The following is a 15,065-nucleotide window of genomic DNA, read 5'->3' as shown; positions in this document are numbered from 1 at the left end:
GCCGTCCACCAGGTGTTAGTACAAGTGTCGCCTCACTGGGCAGTGCAGATGTGTCCATTTTAGCTTACAGACGATGACATGTAGCAATTTATGAGCTAACGCAAGTCGAATGTTTTACCGTGTGTATCTGCTAGATACTGCCTCTCATATGGTGGAGAGGCTCACTCCTTCTTGTGTCTCGTTCTCTGCACACGAGTTGCCCCTGGCATCGATATAGCACGGGTTTTCTAGCGTCAGCGTGGCGTCACGTCAAGTCAGCGAATTCAATATCACACGAATCGAGTCGACATGTTTGCTTGTTACGATGACGGAAGCTGAAGAAATGTGTGTGGAACTTCACTGCATCGGCTGCTCGCCCTTCAGCGTCCCTGTGTCTTATCAGACGAAGGTGACTGTGAAATTGGCAGCGAGGCAGAAGTGAACGAACACATGCAAATGGCAACCTTCGACGTCAGCCGAAATAGCTCAGTTGGGAGAGCGTTAGACTGAAGATCTAAAGGTCCCTGGTTCGATCCCGGGTTTCGGCAGGTACTCGTTTTGGTGCGACGCCAATGGAATTACTCTGCGTTTGTGATAATGCAACTACCGCTGACAACAAAAATGACTCTCTCCTGTAGCTGTTCTGGTTGTCTATTGCATGCCATAAGAGGAACTTACTAGACAACTAACTCCCTTAGAAGCAAAAGAATTAAAAATATCCTACCGACTGCATTCCTTTTTCTGTGTCAGGTGGTGAAGAACGTCTTCAACGGAACCGTGAAATGAGCGAAAGCGTGGGAAACATTGCATTCGAAATGCTTGTGAATTTTCCAATTGCCCAGTGAGTGTCGACAAAACACGTAAATTCTCTGCTCCAACGTATGAGACGTAACAGCTGGTGCAATTTGTTGTTGCATCGTGTGTCAGCAGTCTTCGATAGTGTGTTACGGGCTTAGCGCGATAAGTTTGTAGACAGCATTTAGGCGACGTTTTATTAGTAACGGCCCCATGCAGCGATTGCACAACAGTAAAGGACATGAGTCAATGTATAGTTGTGCATCGTAGGAGATTTTGCACCCTTGTGTGAGCCCGGATAGCTCAGTCGGTAGAGCATTAGGCTTTTAACCTAAGGGTCCAGGGTTCAAGTCCCTGTTCGGGCGGAAATTTTAATACTTTGGTAACGATTCGTCTGGTAGCGGCGGAAACGCTACGGAAAATAATGCAGCTACGCCGTTTTCTGACACCACAGTGTTTTAAACGGTAGCAGTTGCATGTGTCGGGAGAACACCGCGCTAACGGCAGTCGTGGCCGAGTGGTTAAGGCGTCTGACTCGAAATCAGATTCCCTCTGGGAGCGTAGGTTCGAATCCTACCGGCTGCGTGCGATTTTGCGTAAAGAGGAGCAAACGTTTTCGCACACATGTGACATGCGTGGGCGAATGCGGGTGCAACCAGTGACGCCATTCTCAACAAGACGAAAATTTCCGTTTTAAGAATACTGAGTTTTCGCGACGACCGCTGCTTACTGTGCCTATCGGTTCACCTCGCACTGACGCTGGGACTGCAGAAAGCCGTCGCTGAGATGGTGAGTACACAGATGTGCTCGAAAGTGTTGGACAGAGCTAACATTTCATTTTCTTTTTAAGAATCGCAATTTCAATCATTCGAGTGCGGCAAAAGCAGTAGTGCAGCGTTTTTTTTTTTTTTTTCTTTTCTTAAGATCTCGCAGCTGCTTGGAGGTATGTCCATCGTTTTAAGACGACAGAAAACTAGCGTCAGCGGTGCGTCAGTGGGAAGTCGGTGAAGTCGCCATTGGAGCCATAAGCCAGCAATTACGACATGCGAAACACTCGCACACCACGCAGCTGTACGATAATGCTCGTGCGTGGGCCCGCGTAGCTGAGTCGGTAGAGCGTTAGGTTTTCAACCGAAGGGTCCTGGGTTCAAGTCCCTGTCTGGGCGAAAATTAGTACACTTTCGTAACGGCTAATGGAAACCCTAGAGCAAAGAGTGAGGCCACGCCGTTTTCTGCCACCAGATTGCTTCTAAAGATGGCGGTTTGACTTGTCGGGAGTCGCTTCCGCCACCGGCAGTCGTGGCCGAGTGGTTAAGGCGTCTGACTTGAAATCAGATTCCCTCTGGGAGCGTAGGTTCGAGTCCTGCCGACTGCGAAAATTTTCTCGCTCTCAAAAGGCGGACGTTGAGCTGCATCCTAGCAGTTGCGTCACTACTAAACACGCGGGTCACCAGCAATGTGCAGTGTTATTTGATCGAGGGCGCAGCGTTACAGTCGCGCCCAGAAGCCGCAGCTCATCTCCTCGTCTCACAGCCGTCCACCAGGTGTTAGTACAAGTGTCGCCTCACTGGGCAGTGCAGATGTGTCCATTTTAGCTTACAGACGATGACATGTAGCAATTTATGAGCTAACGCAAGTCGAATGTTTTACCGTGTGTATCTGCTAGATACTGCCTCTCATATGGTGGAGAGGCTCACTCCTTCTTGTGTCTCGTTCTCTGCACACGAGTTGCCCCTGGCATCGATATAGCACGGGTTTTCTAGCGTCAGCGTGGCGTCACGTCAAGTCAGCGAATTCAATATCACACGAATCGAGTCGACATGTTTGCTTGTTACGATGACGGAAGCTGAAGAAATGTGTGTGGAACTTCACTGCATCGGCTGCTCGCCCTTCAGCGTCCCTGTGTCTTATCAGACGAAGGTGACTGTGAAATTGGCAGCGAGGCAGAAGTGAACGAACACATGCAAATGGCAACCTTCGACGTCAGCCGAAATAGCTCAGTTGGGAGAGCGTTAGACTGAAGATCTAAAGGTCCCTGGTTCGATCCCGGGTTTCGGCAGGTACTCGTTTTGGTGCGACGCCAATGGAATTACTCTGCGTTTGTGATAATGCAACTACCGCTGACAACAAAAATGACTCTCTCCTGTAGCTGTTCTGGTTGTCTATTGCATGCCATAAGAGGAACTTACTAGACAACTAACTCCCTTAGAAGCAAAAGAATTAAAAATATCCTACCGACTGCATTCCTTTTTCTGTGTCAGGTGGTGAAGAACGTCTTCAACGGAACCGTGAAATGAGCGAAAGCGTGGGAAACATTGCATTCGAAATGCTTGTGAATTTTCCAATTGCCCAGTGAGTGTCGACAAAACACGTAAATTCTCTGCTCCAACGTATGAGACGTAACAGCTGGTGCAATTTGTTGTTGCATCGTGTGTCAGCAGTCTTCGATAGTGTGTTACGGGCTTAGCGCGATAAGTTTGTAGACAGCATTTAGGCGACGTTTTATTAGTAACGGCCCCATGCAGCGATTGCACAACAGTAAAGGACATGAGTCAATGTATAGTTGTGCATCGTAGGAGATTTTGCACCCTTGTGTGAGCCCGGATAGCTCAGTCGGTAGAGCATTAGGCTTTTAACCTAAGGGTCCAGGGTTCAAGTCCCTGTTCGGGCGGAAATTTTAATACTTTGGTAACGATTCGTCTGGTAGCGGCGGAAACGCTACGGAAAATAATGCAGCTACGCCGTTTTCTGACACCACAGTGTTTTAAACGGTAGCAGTTGCATGTGTCGGGAGAACACCGCGCTAACGGCAGTCGTGGCCGAGTGGTTAAGGCGTCTGACTCGAAATCAGATTCCCTCTGGGAGCGTAGGTTCGAATCCTACCGGCTGCGTGCGATTTTGCGTAAAGAGGAGCAAACGTTTTCGCACACATGTGACATGCGTGGGCGAATGCGGGTGCAACCAGTGACGCCATTCTCAACAAGACGAAAATTTCCGTTTTAAGAATACTGAGTTTTCGCGACGACCGCTGCTTACTGTGCCTATCGGTTCACCTCGCACTGACGCTGGGACTGCAGAAAGCCGTCGCTGAGATGGTGAGTACACAGATGTGCTCGAAAGTGTTGGACAGAGCTAACATTTCATTTTCTTTTTAAGAATCGCAATTTCAATCATTCGAGTGCGGCAAAAGCAGTAGTGCAGCGTTTTTTTTTTTTTTTCTTTTCTTAAGATCTCGCAGCTGCTTGGAGGTATGTCCATCGTTTTAAGACGACAGAAAACTAGCGTCAGCGGTGCGTCAGTGGGAAGTCGGTGAAGTCGCCATTGGAGCCATAAGCCAGCAATTACGACATGCGAAACACTCGCACACCACGCAGCTGTACGATAATGCTCGTGCGTGGGCCCGCGTAGCTGAGTCGGTAGAGCGTTAGGTTTTCAACCGAAGGGTCCTGGGTTCAAGTCCCTGTCTGGGCGAAAATTAGTACACTTTCGTAACGGCTAATGGAAACCCTAGAGCAAAGAGTGAGGCCACGCCGTTTTCTGCCACCAGATTGCTTCTAAAGATGGCGGTTTGACTTGTCGGGAGTCGCTTCCGCCACCGGCAGTCGTGGCCGAGTGGTTAAGGCGTCTGACTTGAAATCAGATTCCCTCTGGGAGCGTAGGTTCGAGTCCTGCCGACTGCGAAAATTTTCTCGCTCTCAAAAGGCGGACGTTGAGCTGCATCCTAGCAGTTGCGTCACTACTAAACACGCGGGTCACCAGCAATGTGCAGTGTTATTTGATCGAGGGCGCAGCGTTACAGTCGCGCCCAGAAGCCGCAGCTCATCTCCTCGTCTCACAGCCGTCCACCAGGTGTTAGTACAAGTGTCGCCTCACTGGGCAGTGCAGATGTGTCCATTTTAGCTTACAGACGATGACATGTAGCAATTTCTGAGCTAACGCAAGTCGAATGTTTTACCGTGTGTATCTGCTAGATACTGCCTCTCATATGGTGGAGAGGCTCACTCCTTCTTGTGTCTCGTTCTCTGCACACGAGTTGCCCCTGGCATCGATATAGCACGGGTTTTCTAGCGTCAGCGTGGCGTCACGTCAAGTCAGCGAATTCAATATCACACGAATCGAGTCGACATGTTTGCTTGTTACGATGACGGAAGCTGAAGAAATGTGTGTGGAACTTCACTGCATCGGCTGCTCGCCCTTCAGCGTCCCTGTGTCTTATCAGACGAAGGTGACTGTGAAATTGGCAGCGAGGCAGAAGTGAACGAACACATGCAAATGGCAACCTTCGACGTCAGCCGAAATAGCTCAGTTGGGAGAGCGTTAGACTGAAGATCTAAAGGTCCCTGGTTCGATCCCGGGTTTCGGCAGGTACTCGTTTTGGTGCGACGCCAATGGAATTACTCTGCGTTTGTGATAATGCAACTACCGCTGACAACAAAAATGACTCTCTCCTGTAGCTGTTCTGGTTGTCTATTGCATGCCATAAGAGGAACTTACTAGACAACTAACTCCCTTAGAAGCAAAAGAATTAAAAATATCCTACCGACTGCATTCCTTTTTCTGTGTCAGGTGGTGAAGAACGTCTTCAACGGAACCGTGAAATGAGCGAAAGCGTGGGAAACATTGCATTCGAAATGCTTGTGAATTTTCCAATTGCCCAGTGAGTGTCGACAAAACACGTAAATTCTCTGCTCCAACGTATGAGACGTAACAGCTGGTGCAATTTGTTGTTGCATCGTGTGTCAGCAGTCTTCGATAGTGTGTTACGGGCTTAGCGCGATAAGTTTGTAGACAGCATTTAGGCGACGTTTTATTAGTAACGGCCCCATGCAGCGATTGCACAACAGTAAAGGACATGAGTCAATGTATAGTTGTGCATCGTAGGAGATTTTGCACCCTTGTGTGAGCCCGGATAGCTCAGTCGGTAGAGCATTAGGCTTTTAACCTAAGGGTCCAGGGTTCAAGTCCCTGTTCGGGCGGAAATTTTAATACTTTGGTAACGATTCGTCTGGTAGCGGCGGAAACGCTACGGAAAATAATGCAGCTACGCCGTTTTCTGACACCACAGTGTTTTAAACGGTAGCAGTTGCATGTGTCGGGAGAACACCGCGCTAACGGCAGTCGTGGCCGAGTGGTTAAGGCGTCTGACTCGAAATCAGATTCCCTCTGGGAGCGTAGGTTCGAATCCTACCGGCTGCGTGCGATTTTGCGTAAAGAGGAGCAAACGTTTTCGCACACATGTGACATGCGTGGGCGAATGCGGGTGCAACCAGTGACGCCATTCTCAACAAGACGAAAATTTCCGTTTTAAGAATACTGAGTTTTCGCGACGACCGCTGCTTACTGTGCCTATCGGTTCACCTCGCACTGACGCTGGGACTGCAGAAAGCCGTCGCTGAGATGGTGAGTACACAGATGTGCTCGAAAGTGTTGGACAGAGCTAACATTTCATTTTCTTTTTAAGAATCGCAATTTCAATCATTCGAGTGCGGCAAAAGCAGTAGTGCAGCGTTTTTTTTTTTTTTTCTTTTCTTAAGATCTCGCAGCTGCTTGGAGGTATGTCCATCGTTTTAAGACGACAGAAAACTAGCGTCAGCGGTGCGTCAGTGGGAAGTCGGTGAAGTCGCCATTGGAGCCATAAGCCAGCAATTACGACATGCGAAACACTCGCACACCACGCAGCTGTACGATAATGCTCGTGCGTGGGCCCGCGTAGCTGAGTCGGTAGAGCGTTAGGTTTTCAACCGAAGGGTCCTGGGTTCAAGTCCCTGTCTGGGCGAAAATTAGTACACTTTCGTAACGGCTAATGGAAACCCTAGAGCAAAGAGTGAGGCCACGCCGTTTTCTGCCACCAGATTGCTTCTAAAGATGGCGGTTTGACTTGTCGGGAGTCGCTTCCGCCACCGGCAGTCGTGGCCGAGTGGTTAAGGCGTCTGACTTGAAATCAGATTCCCTCTGGGAGCGTAGGTTCGAGTCCTGCCGACTGCGAAAATTTTCTCGCTCTCAAAAGGCGGACGTTGAGCTGCATCCTAGCAGTTGCGTCACTACTAAACACGCGGGTCACCAGCAATGTGCAGTGTTATTTGATCGAGGGCGCAGCGTTACAGTCGCGCCCAGAAGCCGCAGCTCATCTCCTCGTCTCACAGCCGTCCACCAGGTGTTAGTACAAGTGTCGCCTCACTGGGCAGTGCAGATGTGTCCATTTTAGCTTACAGACGATGACATGTAGCAATTTATGAGCTAACGCAAGTCGAATGTTTTACCGTGTGTATCTGCTAGATACTGCCTCTCATATGGTGGAGAGGCTCACTCCTTCTTGTGTCTCGTTCTCTGCACACGAGTTGCCCCTGGCATCGATATAGCACGGGTTTTCTAGCGTCAGCGTGGCGTCACGTCAAGTCAGCGAATTCAATATCACACGAATCGAGTCGACATGTTTGCTTGTTACGATGACGGAAGCTGAAGAAATGTGTGTGGAACTTCACTGCATCGGCTGCTCGCCCTTCAGCGTCCCTGTGTCTTATCAGACGAAGGTGACTGTGAAATTGGCAGCGAGGCAGAAGTGAACGAACACATGCAAATGGCAACCTTCGACGTCAGCCGAAATAGCTCAGTTGGGAGAGCGTTAGACTGAAGATCTAAAGGTCCCTGGTTCGATCCCGGGTTTCGGCAGGTACTCGTTTTGGTGCGACGCCAATGGAATTACTCTGCGTTTGTGATAATGCAACTACCGCTGACAACAAAAATGACTCTCTCCTGTAGCTGTTCTGGTTGTCTATTGCATGCCATAAGAGGAACTTACTAGACAACTAACTCCCTTAGAAGCAAAAGAATTAAAAATATCCTACCGACTGCATTCCTTTTTCTGTGTCAGGTGGTGAAGAACGTCTTCAACGGAACCGTGAAATGAGCGAAAGCGTGGGAAACATTGCATTCGAAATGCTTGTGAATTTTCCAATTGCCCAGTGAGTGTCGACAAAACACGTAAATTCTCTGCTCCAACGTATGAGACGTAACAGCTGGTGCAATTTGTTGTTGCATCGTGTGTCAGCAGTCTTCGATAGTGTGTTACGGGCTTAGCGCGATAAGTTTGTAGACAGCATTTAGGCGACGTTTTATTAGTAACGGCCCCATGCAGCGATTGCACAACAGTAAAGGACATGAGTCAATGTATAGTTGTGCATCGTAGGAGATTTTGCACCCTTGTGTGAGCCCGGATAGCTCAGTCGGTAGAGCATTAGGCTTTTAACCTAAGGGTCCAGGGTTCAAGTCCCTGTTCGGGCGGAAATTTTAATACTTTGGTAACGATTCGTCTGGTAGCGGCGGAAACGCTACGGAAAATAATGCAGCTACGCCGTTTTCTGACACCACAGTGTTTTAAACGGTAGCAGTTGCATGTGTCGGGAGAACACCGCGCTAACGGCAGTCGTGGCCGAGTGGTTAAGGCGTCTGACTCGAAATCAGATTCCCTCTGGGAGCGTAGGTTCGAATCCTACCGGCTGCGTGCGATTTTGCGTAAAGAGGAGCAAACGTTTTCGCACACATGTGACATGCGTGGGCGAATGCGGGTGCAACCAGTGACGCCATTCTCAACAAGACGAAAATTTCCGTTTTAAGAATACTGAGTTTTCGCGACGACCGCTGCTTACTGTGCCTATCGGTTCACCTCGCACTGACGCTGGGACTGCAGAAAGCCGTCGCTGAGATGGTGAGTACACAGATGTGCTCGAAAGTGTTGGACAGAGCTAACATTTCATTTTCTTTTTAAGAATCGCAATTTCAATCATTCGAGTGCGGCAAAAGCAGTAGTGCAGCGTTTTTTTTTTTTTTTTTCTTTTCTTAAGATCTCGCAGCTGCTTGGAGGTATGTCCATCGTTTTAAGACGACAGAAAACTAGCGTCAGCGGTGCGTCAGTGGGAAGTCGGTGAAGTCGCCATTGGAGCCATAAGCCAGCAATTACGACATGCGAAACACTCGCACACCACGCAGCTGTACGATAATGCTCGTGCGTGGGCCCGCGTAGCTGAGTCGGTAGAGCGTTAGGTTTTCAACCGAAGGGTCCTGGGTTCAAGTCCCTGTCTGGGCGAAAATTAGTACACTTTCGTAACGGCTAATGGAAACCCTAGAGCAAAGAGTGAGGCCACGCCGTTTTCTGCCACCAGATTGCTTCTAAAGATGGCGGTTTGACTTGTCGGGAGTCGCTTCCGCCACCGGCAGTCGTGGCCGAGTGGTTAAGGCGTCTGACTTGAAATCAGATTCCCTCTGGGAGCGTAGGTTCGAGTCCTGCCGACTGCGAAAATTTTCTCGCTCTCAAAAGGCGGACGTTGAGCTGCATCCTAGCAGTTGCGTCACTACTAAACACGCGGGTCACCAGCAATGTGCAGTGTTATTTGATCGAGGGCGCAGCGTTACAGTCGCGCCCAGAAGCCGCAGCTCATCTCCTCGTCTCACAGCCGTCCACCAGGTGTTAGTACAAGTGTCGCCTCACTGGGCAGTGCAGATGTGTCCATTTTAGCTTACAGACGATGACATGTAGCAATTTATGAGCTAACGCAAGTCGAATGTTTTACCGTGTGTATCTGCTAGATACTGCCTCTCATATGGTGGAGAGGCTCACTCCTTCTTGTGTCTCGTTCTCTGCACACGAGTTGCCCCTGGCATCGATATAGCACGGGTTTTCTAGCGTCAGCGTGGCGTCACGTCAAGTCAGCGAATTCAATATCACACGAATCGAGTCGACATGTTTGCTTGTTACGATGACGGAAGCTGAAGAAATGTGTGTGGAACTTCACTGCATCGGCTGCTCGCCCTTCAGCGTCCCTGTGTCTTATCAGACGAAGGTGACTGTGAAATTGGCAGCGAGGCAGAAGTGAACGAACACATGCAAATGGCAACCTTCGACGTCAGCCGAAATAGCTCAGTTGGGAGAGCGTTAGACTGAAGATCTAAAGGTCCCTGGTTCGATCCCGGGTTTCGGCAGGTACTCGTTTTGGTGCGACGCCAATGGAATTACTCTGCGTTTGTGATAATGCAACTACCGCTGACAACAAAAATGACTCTCTCCTGTAGCTGTTCTGGTTGTCTATTGCATGCCATAAGAGGAACTTACTAGACAACTAACTCCCTTAGAAGCAAAAGAATTAAAAATATCCTACCGACTGCATTCCTTTTTCTGTGTCAGGTGGTGAAGAACGTCTTCAACGGAACCGTGAAATGAGCGAAAGCGTGGGAAACATTGCATTCGAAATGCTTGTGAATTTTCCAATTGCCCAGTGAGTGTCGACAAAACACGTAAATTCTCTGCTCCAACGTATGAGACGTAACAGCTGGTGCAATTTGTTGTTGCATCGTGTGTCAGCAGTCTTCGATAGTGTGTTACGGGCTTAGCGCGATAAGTTTGTAGACAGCATTTAGGCGACGTTTTATTAGTAACGGCCCCATGCAGCGATTGCACAACAGTAAAGGACATGAGTCAATGTATAGTTGTGCATCGTAGGAGATTTTGCACCCTTGTGTGAGCCCGGATAGCTCAGTCGGTAGAGCATTAGGCTTTTAACCTAAGGGTCCAGGGTTCAAGTCCCTGTTCGGGCGGAAATTTTAATACTTTGGTAACGATTCGTCTGGTAGCGGCGGAAACGCTACGGAAAATAATGCAGCTACGCCGTTTTCTGACACCACAGTGTTTTAAACGGTAGCAGTTGCATGTGTCGGGAGAACACCGCGCTAACGGCAGTCGTGGCCGAGTGGTTAAGGCGTCTGACTCGAAATCAGATTCCCTCTGGGAGCGTAGGTTCGAATCCTACCGGCTGCGTGCGATTTTGCGTAAAGAGGAGCAAACGTTTTCGCACACATGTGACATGCGTGGGCGAATGCGGGTGCAACCAGTGACGCCATTCTCAACAAGACGAAAATTTCCGTTTTAAGAATACTGAGTTTTCGCGACGACCGCTGCTTACTGTGCCTATCGGTTCACCTCGCACTGACGCTGGGACTGCAGAAAGCCGTCGCTGAGATGGTGAGTACACAGATGTGCTCGAAAGTGTTGGACAGAGCTAACATTTCATTTTCTTTTTAAGAATCGCAATTTCAATCATTCGAGTGCGGCAAAAGCAGTAGTGCAGCGTTTTTTTTTTTTTTTTCTTTTCTTAAGATCTCGCAGCTGCTTGGAGGTATGTCCATCGTTTTAAGACGACAGAAAACTAGCGTCAGCGGTGCGTCAGTGGGAAGTCGGTGAAGTCGCCATTGGAGCCATAAGCCAGCAATTACGACATGCGAAACACTCGCACACCACGCAGCTGTACGATAATGCTCGTGCGTGGGCCCGCGTAGCTGAGTCGGTAGAGCGTTAGGTTTTCAACCGAAGGGTCCTGGGTTCAAGTCCCTGTCTGGGCGAAAATTAGTACACTTTCGTAACGGCTAATGGAAACCCTAGAGCAAAGAGTGAGGCCACGCCGTTTTCTGCCACCAGATTGCTTCTAAAGATGGCGGTTTGACTTGTCGGGAGTCGCTTCCGCCACCGGCAGTCGTGGCCGAGTGGTTAAGGCGTCTGACTTGAAATCAGATTCCCTCTGGGAGCGTATGTTCGAGTCCTGCCGACTGCGAAAATTTTCTCGCTCTCAAAAGGCGGACGTTGAGCTGCATCCTAGCAGTTGCGTCACTACTAAACACGCGGGTCACCAGCAATGTGCAGTGTTATTTGATCGAGGGCGCAGCGTTACAGTCGCGCCCAGAAGCCGCAGCTCATCTCCTCGTCTCACAGCCGTCCACCAGGTGTTAGTACAAGTGTCGCCTCACTGGGCAGTGCAGATGTGTCCATTTTAGCTTACAGACGATGACATGTAGCAATTTATGAGCTAACGCAAGTCGAATGTTTTACCGTGTGTATCTGCTAGATACTGCCTCTCATATGGTGGAGAGGCTCACTCCTTCTTGTGTCTCGTTCTCTGCACACGAGTTGCCCCTGGCATCGATATAGCACGGGTTTTCTAGCGTCAGCGTGGCGTCACGTCAAGTCAGCGAATTCAATATCACACGAATCGAGTCGACATGTTTGCTTGTTACGATGACGGAAGCTGAAGAAATGTGTGTGGAACTTCACTGCATCGGCTGCTCGCCCTTCAGCGTCCCTGTGTCTTATCAGACGAAGGTGACTGTGAAATTGGCAGCGAGGCAGAAGTGAACGAACACATGCAAATGGCAACCTTCGACGTCAGCCGAAATAGCTCAGTTGGGAGAGCGTTAGACTGAAGATCTAAAGGTCCCTGGTTCGATCCCGGGTTTCGGCAGGTACTCGTTTTGGTGCGACGCCAATGGAATTACTCTGCGTTTGTGATAATGCAACTACCGCTGACAACAAAAATGACTCTCTCCTGTAGCTGTTCTGGTTGTCTATTGCATGCCATAAGAGGAACTTACTAGACAACTAACTCCCTTAGAAGCAAAAGAATTAAAAATATCCTACCGACTGCATTCCTTTTTCTGTGTCAGGTGGTGAAGAACGTCTTCAACGGAACCGTGAAATGAGCGAAAGCGTGGGAAACATTGCATTCGAAATGCTTGTGAATTTTCCAATTGCCCAGTGAGTGTCGACAAAACACGTAAATTCTCTGCTCCAACGTATGAGACGTAACAGCTGGTGCAATTTGTTGTTGCATCGTGTGTCAGCAGTCTTCGATAGTGTGTTACGGGCTTAGCGCGATAAGTTTGTAGACAGCATTTAGGCGACGTTTTATTAGTAACGGCCCCATGCAGCGATTGCACAACAGTAAAGGACATGAGTCAATGTATAGTTGTGCATCGTAGGAGATTTTGCACCCTTGTGTGAGCCCGGATAGCTCAGTCGGTAGAGCATTAGGCTTTTAACCTAAGGGTCCAGGGTTCAAGTCCCTGTTCGGGCGGAAATTTTAATACTTTGGTAACGATTCGTCTGGTAGCGGCGGAAACGCTACGGAAAATAATGCAGCTACGCCGTTTTCTGACACCACAGTGTTTTAAACGGTAGCAGTTGCATGTGTCGGGAGAACACCGCGCTAACGGCAGTCGTGGCCGAGTGGTTAAGGCGTCTGACTCGAAATCAGATTCCCTCTGGGAGCGTAGGTTCGAATCCTACCGGCTGCGTGCGATTTTGCGTAAAGAGGAGCAAACGTTTTCGCACACATGTGACATGCGTGGGCGAATGCGGGTGCAACCAGTGACGCCATTCTCAACAAGACGAAAATTTCCGTTTTAAGAATACTGAGTTTTCGCGACGACCGCTGCTTACTGTGCCTATCGGTTCACCTCGCACTGACGCTGGGACTGCAGAAAGCCGTCGCTGAGATGGTGAGTACACAGATGTGCTCGAAAGTGTTGGACAGAGCTAACATTTCATTTTCTTTTTAAGAATCGCAATTTCAATCATTCGAGTGCGGCAAAAGCAGTAGTGCAGCGTTTTTTTTTTTTTTTTCTTTTCTTAAGATCTCGCAGCTGCTTGGAGGTATGTCCATCGTTTTAAGACGACAGAAAACTAGCGTCAGCGGTGCGTCAGTGGGAAGTCGGTGAAGTCGCCATTGGAGCCATAAGCCAGCAATTACGACATGCGAAACACTCGCACACCACGCAGCTGTACGATAATGCTCGTGCGTGGGCCCGCGTAGCTGAGTCGGTAGAGCGTTAGGTTTTCAACCGAAGGGTCCTGGGTTCAAGTCCCTGTCTGGGCGAAAATTAGTACACTTTCGTAACGGCTAATGGAAACCCTAGAGCAAAGAGTGAGGCCACGCCGTTTTCTGCCACCAGATTGCTTCTAAAGATGGCGGTTTGACTTGTCGGGAGTCGCTTCCGCCACCGGCAGTCGTGGCCGAGTGGTTAAGGCGTCTGACTTGAAATCAGATTCCCTCTGGGAGCGTAGGTTCGAGTCCTGCCGACTGCGAAAATTTTCTCGCTCTCAAAAGGCGGACGTTGAGCTGCATCCTAGCAGTTGCGTCACTACTAAACACGCGGGTCACCAGCAATGTGCAGTGTTATTTGATCGAGGGCGCAGCGTTACAGTCGCGCCCAGAAGCCGCAGCTCATCTCCTCGTCTCACAGCCGTCCACCAGGTGTTAGTACAAGTGTCGCCTCACTGGGCAGTGCAGATGTGTCCATTTTAGCTTACAGACGATGACATGTAGCAATTTATGAGCTAACGCAAGTCGAATGTTTTACCGTGTGTATCTGCTAGATACTGCCTCTCATATGGTGGAGAGGCTCACTCCTTCTTGTGTCTCGTTCTCTGCACACGAGTTGCCCCTGGCATCGATATAGCACGGGTTTTCTAGCGTCAGCGTGGCGTCACGTCAAGTCAGCGAATTCAATATCACACGAATCGAGTCGACATGTTTGCTTGTTACGATGACGGAAGCTGAAGAAATGTGTGTGGAACTTCACTGCATCGGCTGCTCGCCCTTCAGCGTCCCTGTGTCTTATCAGACGAAGGTGACTGTGAAATTGGCAGCGAGGCAGAAGTGAACGAACACATGCAAATGGCAACCTTCGACGTCAGCCGAAATAGCTCAGTTGGGAGAGCGTTAGACTGAAGATCTAAAGGTCCCTGGTTCGATCCCGGGTTTCGGCAGGTACTCGTTTTGGTGCGACGCCAATGGAATTACTCTGCGTTTGTGATAATGCAACTACCGCTGACAACAAAAATGACTCTCTCCTGTAGCTGTTCTGGTTGTCTATTGCATGCCATAAGAGGAACTTACTAGACAACTAACTCCCTTAGAAGCAAAAGAATTAAAAATATCCTACCGACTGCATTCCTTTTTCTGTGTCAGGTGGTGAAGAACGTCTTCAACGGAACCGTGAAATGAGCGAAAGCGTGGGAAACATTGCATTCGAAATGCTTGTGAATTTTCCAATTGCCCAGTGAGTGTCGACAAAACACGTAAATTCTCTGCTCCAACGTATGAGACGTAACAGCTGGTGCAATTTGTTGTTGCATCGTGTGTCAGCAGTCTTCGATAGTGTGTTACGGGCTTAGCGCGATAAGTTTGTAGACAGCATTTAGGCGACGTTTTATTAGTAACGGCCCCATGCAGCGATTGCACAACAGTAAAGGACATGAGTCAATGTATAGTTGTGCATCGTAGGAGATTTTGCACCCTTGTGTGAGCCCGGATAGCTCAGTCGGTAGAGCATTAGGCTTTTAACCTAAGGGTCCAGGGTTCAAGTCCCTGTTCGGGCGGAAATTTTAATACTTTGGTAACGATTCGTCTGGTAGCGGCGGAAACGCTACGGAAAATAATGCAGCTACGCCGTTTTCTGACACCACAGTG

General features: G+C 49.2%; 26 non-coding genes across 26 annotated transcripts; all 26 read left to right on the top strand.

The window, feature by feature from the left end:
• The first annotated feature begins 454 nt into the window (after window positions 1-454).
• Window positions 455-527, top strand: Trnaf-gaa (transfer RNA phenylalanine (anticodon GAA)). The gene has a single exon. It is a non-coding gene; the product is annotated as a tRNA-Phe (tRNA).
• A 539-nt stretch (window positions 528-1,066) lies between these two features.
• Trnak-uuu (transfer RNA lysine (anticodon UUU)) lies at window positions 1,067-1,139 on the top strand. Its single transcript has one exon. It is a non-coding gene; the product is annotated as a tRNA-Lys (tRNA).
• Window positions 1,140-1,277: 138 nt separating this feature from the next.
• On the top strand, window positions 1,278-1,359 carry Trnas-cga (transfer RNA serine (anticodon CGA)). Its single transcript has one exon. It is a non-coding gene; the product is annotated as a tRNA-Ser (tRNA).
• Window positions 1,360-2,067: 708 nt separating this feature from the next.
• On the top strand, window positions 2,068-2,149 carry Trnas-uga (transfer RNA serine (anticodon UGA)). Its single transcript has one exon. It is a non-coding gene; the product is annotated as a tRNA-Ser (tRNA).
• Window positions 2,150-2,760: 611 nt separating this feature from the next.
• Trnaf-gaa (transfer RNA phenylalanine (anticodon GAA)) lies at window positions 2,761-2,833 on the top strand. The gene has a single exon. It is a non-coding gene; the product is annotated as a tRNA-Phe (tRNA).
• Window positions 2,834-3,372: 539 nt separating this feature from the next.
• On the top strand, window positions 3,373-3,445 carry Trnak-uuu (transfer RNA lysine (anticodon UUU)). Its single transcript has one exon. It is a non-coding gene; the product is annotated as a tRNA-Lys (tRNA).
• A 138-nt stretch (window positions 3,446-3,583) lies between these two features.
• Trnas-cga (transfer RNA serine (anticodon CGA)) lies at window positions 3,584-3,665 on the top strand. The gene has a single exon. It is a non-coding gene; the product is annotated as a tRNA-Ser (tRNA).
• A 707-nt stretch (window positions 3,666-4,372) lies between these two features.
• Window positions 4,373-4,454, top strand: Trnas-uga (transfer RNA serine (anticodon UGA)). The gene has a single exon. It is a non-coding gene; the product is annotated as a tRNA-Ser (tRNA).
• Window positions 4,455-5,065: 611 nt separating this feature from the next.
• On the top strand, window positions 5,066-5,138 carry Trnaf-gaa (transfer RNA phenylalanine (anticodon GAA)). The gene has a single exon. It is a non-coding gene; the product is annotated as a tRNA-Phe (tRNA).
• Window positions 5,139-5,677: 539 nt separating this feature from the next.
• On the top strand, window positions 5,678-5,750 carry Trnak-uuu (transfer RNA lysine (anticodon UUU)). The gene has a single exon. It is a non-coding gene; the product is annotated as a tRNA-Lys (tRNA).
• A 138-nt stretch (window positions 5,751-5,888) lies between these two features.
• Window positions 5,889-5,970, top strand: Trnas-cga (transfer RNA serine (anticodon CGA)). Its single transcript has one exon. It is a non-coding gene; the product is annotated as a tRNA-Ser (tRNA).
• A 707-nt stretch (window positions 5,971-6,677) lies between these two features.
• Trnas-uga (transfer RNA serine (anticodon UGA)) lies at window positions 6,678-6,759 on the top strand. Its single transcript has one exon. It is a non-coding gene; the product is annotated as a tRNA-Ser (tRNA).
• Window positions 6,760-7,370: 611 nt separating this feature from the next.
• Trnaf-gaa (transfer RNA phenylalanine (anticodon GAA)) lies at window positions 7,371-7,443 on the top strand. Its single transcript has one exon. It is a non-coding gene; the product is annotated as a tRNA-Phe (tRNA).
• A 539-nt stretch (window positions 7,444-7,982) lies between these two features.
• Trnak-uuu (transfer RNA lysine (anticodon UUU)) lies at window positions 7,983-8,055 on the top strand. The gene has a single exon. It is a non-coding gene; the product is annotated as a tRNA-Lys (tRNA).
• A 138-nt stretch (window positions 8,056-8,193) lies between these two features.
• Trnas-cga (transfer RNA serine (anticodon CGA)) lies at window positions 8,194-8,275 on the top strand. The gene has a single exon. It is a non-coding gene; the product is annotated as a tRNA-Ser (tRNA).
• A 709-nt stretch (window positions 8,276-8,984) lies between these two features.
• Window positions 8,985-9,066, top strand: Trnas-uga (transfer RNA serine (anticodon UGA)). Its single transcript has one exon. It is a non-coding gene; the product is annotated as a tRNA-Ser (tRNA).
• Window positions 9,067-9,677: 611 nt separating this feature from the next.
• Trnaf-gaa (transfer RNA phenylalanine (anticodon GAA)) lies at window positions 9,678-9,750 on the top strand. The gene has a single exon. It is a non-coding gene; the product is annotated as a tRNA-Phe (tRNA).
• A 539-nt stretch (window positions 9,751-10,289) lies between these two features.
• On the top strand, window positions 10,290-10,362 carry Trnak-uuu (transfer RNA lysine (anticodon UUU)). Its single transcript has one exon. It is a non-coding gene; the product is annotated as a tRNA-Lys (tRNA).
• Window positions 10,363-10,500: 138 nt separating this feature from the next.
• On the top strand, window positions 10,501-10,582 carry Trnas-cga (transfer RNA serine (anticodon CGA)). The gene has a single exon. It is a non-coding gene; the product is annotated as a tRNA-Ser (tRNA).
• Window positions 10,583-11,290: 708 nt separating this feature from the next.
• On the top strand, window positions 11,291-11,372 carry Trnas-uga (transfer RNA serine (anticodon UGA)). The gene has a single exon. It is a non-coding gene; the product is annotated as a tRNA-Ser (tRNA).
• Window positions 11,373-11,983: 611 nt separating this feature from the next.
• On the top strand, window positions 11,984-12,056 carry Trnaf-gaa (transfer RNA phenylalanine (anticodon GAA)). Its single transcript has one exon. It is a non-coding gene; the product is annotated as a tRNA-Phe (tRNA).
• A 539-nt stretch (window positions 12,057-12,595) lies between these two features.
• Trnak-uuu (transfer RNA lysine (anticodon UUU)) lies at window positions 12,596-12,668 on the top strand. The gene has a single exon. It is a non-coding gene; the product is annotated as a tRNA-Lys (tRNA).
• Window positions 12,669-12,806: 138 nt separating this feature from the next.
• On the top strand, window positions 12,807-12,888 carry Trnas-cga (transfer RNA serine (anticodon CGA)). The gene has a single exon. It is a non-coding gene; the product is annotated as a tRNA-Ser (tRNA).
• A 708-nt stretch (window positions 12,889-13,596) lies between these two features.
• Window positions 13,597-13,678, top strand: Trnas-uga (transfer RNA serine (anticodon UGA)). The gene has a single exon. It is a non-coding gene; the product is annotated as a tRNA-Ser (tRNA).
• Window positions 13,679-14,289: 611 nt separating this feature from the next.
• Trnaf-gaa (transfer RNA phenylalanine (anticodon GAA)) lies at window positions 14,290-14,362 on the top strand. The gene has a single exon. It is a non-coding gene; the product is annotated as a tRNA-Phe (tRNA).
• A 539-nt stretch (window positions 14,363-14,901) lies between these two features.
• On the top strand, window positions 14,902-14,974 carry Trnak-uuu (transfer RNA lysine (anticodon UUU)). Its single transcript has one exon. It is a non-coding gene; the product is annotated as a tRNA-Lys (tRNA).
• The last annotated feature ends 91 nt before the right edge of the window (window positions 14,975-15,065 follow it).

This window comes from Schistocerca cancellata, unplaced genomic scaffold (genome assembly GCF_023864275.1).
Source record: "Schistocerca cancellata isolate TAMUIC-IGC-003103 unplaced genomic scaffold, iqSchCanc2.1 HiC_scaffold_502, whole genome shotgun sequence".
NCBI lineage: Eukaryota > Metazoa > Arthropoda > Insecta > Orthoptera > Acrididae > Schistocerca > Schistocerca cancellata.
Note: the sequence above shows the minus strand (reverse complement) of the source record. Positions and strands in the feature narration are given on the sequence as shown.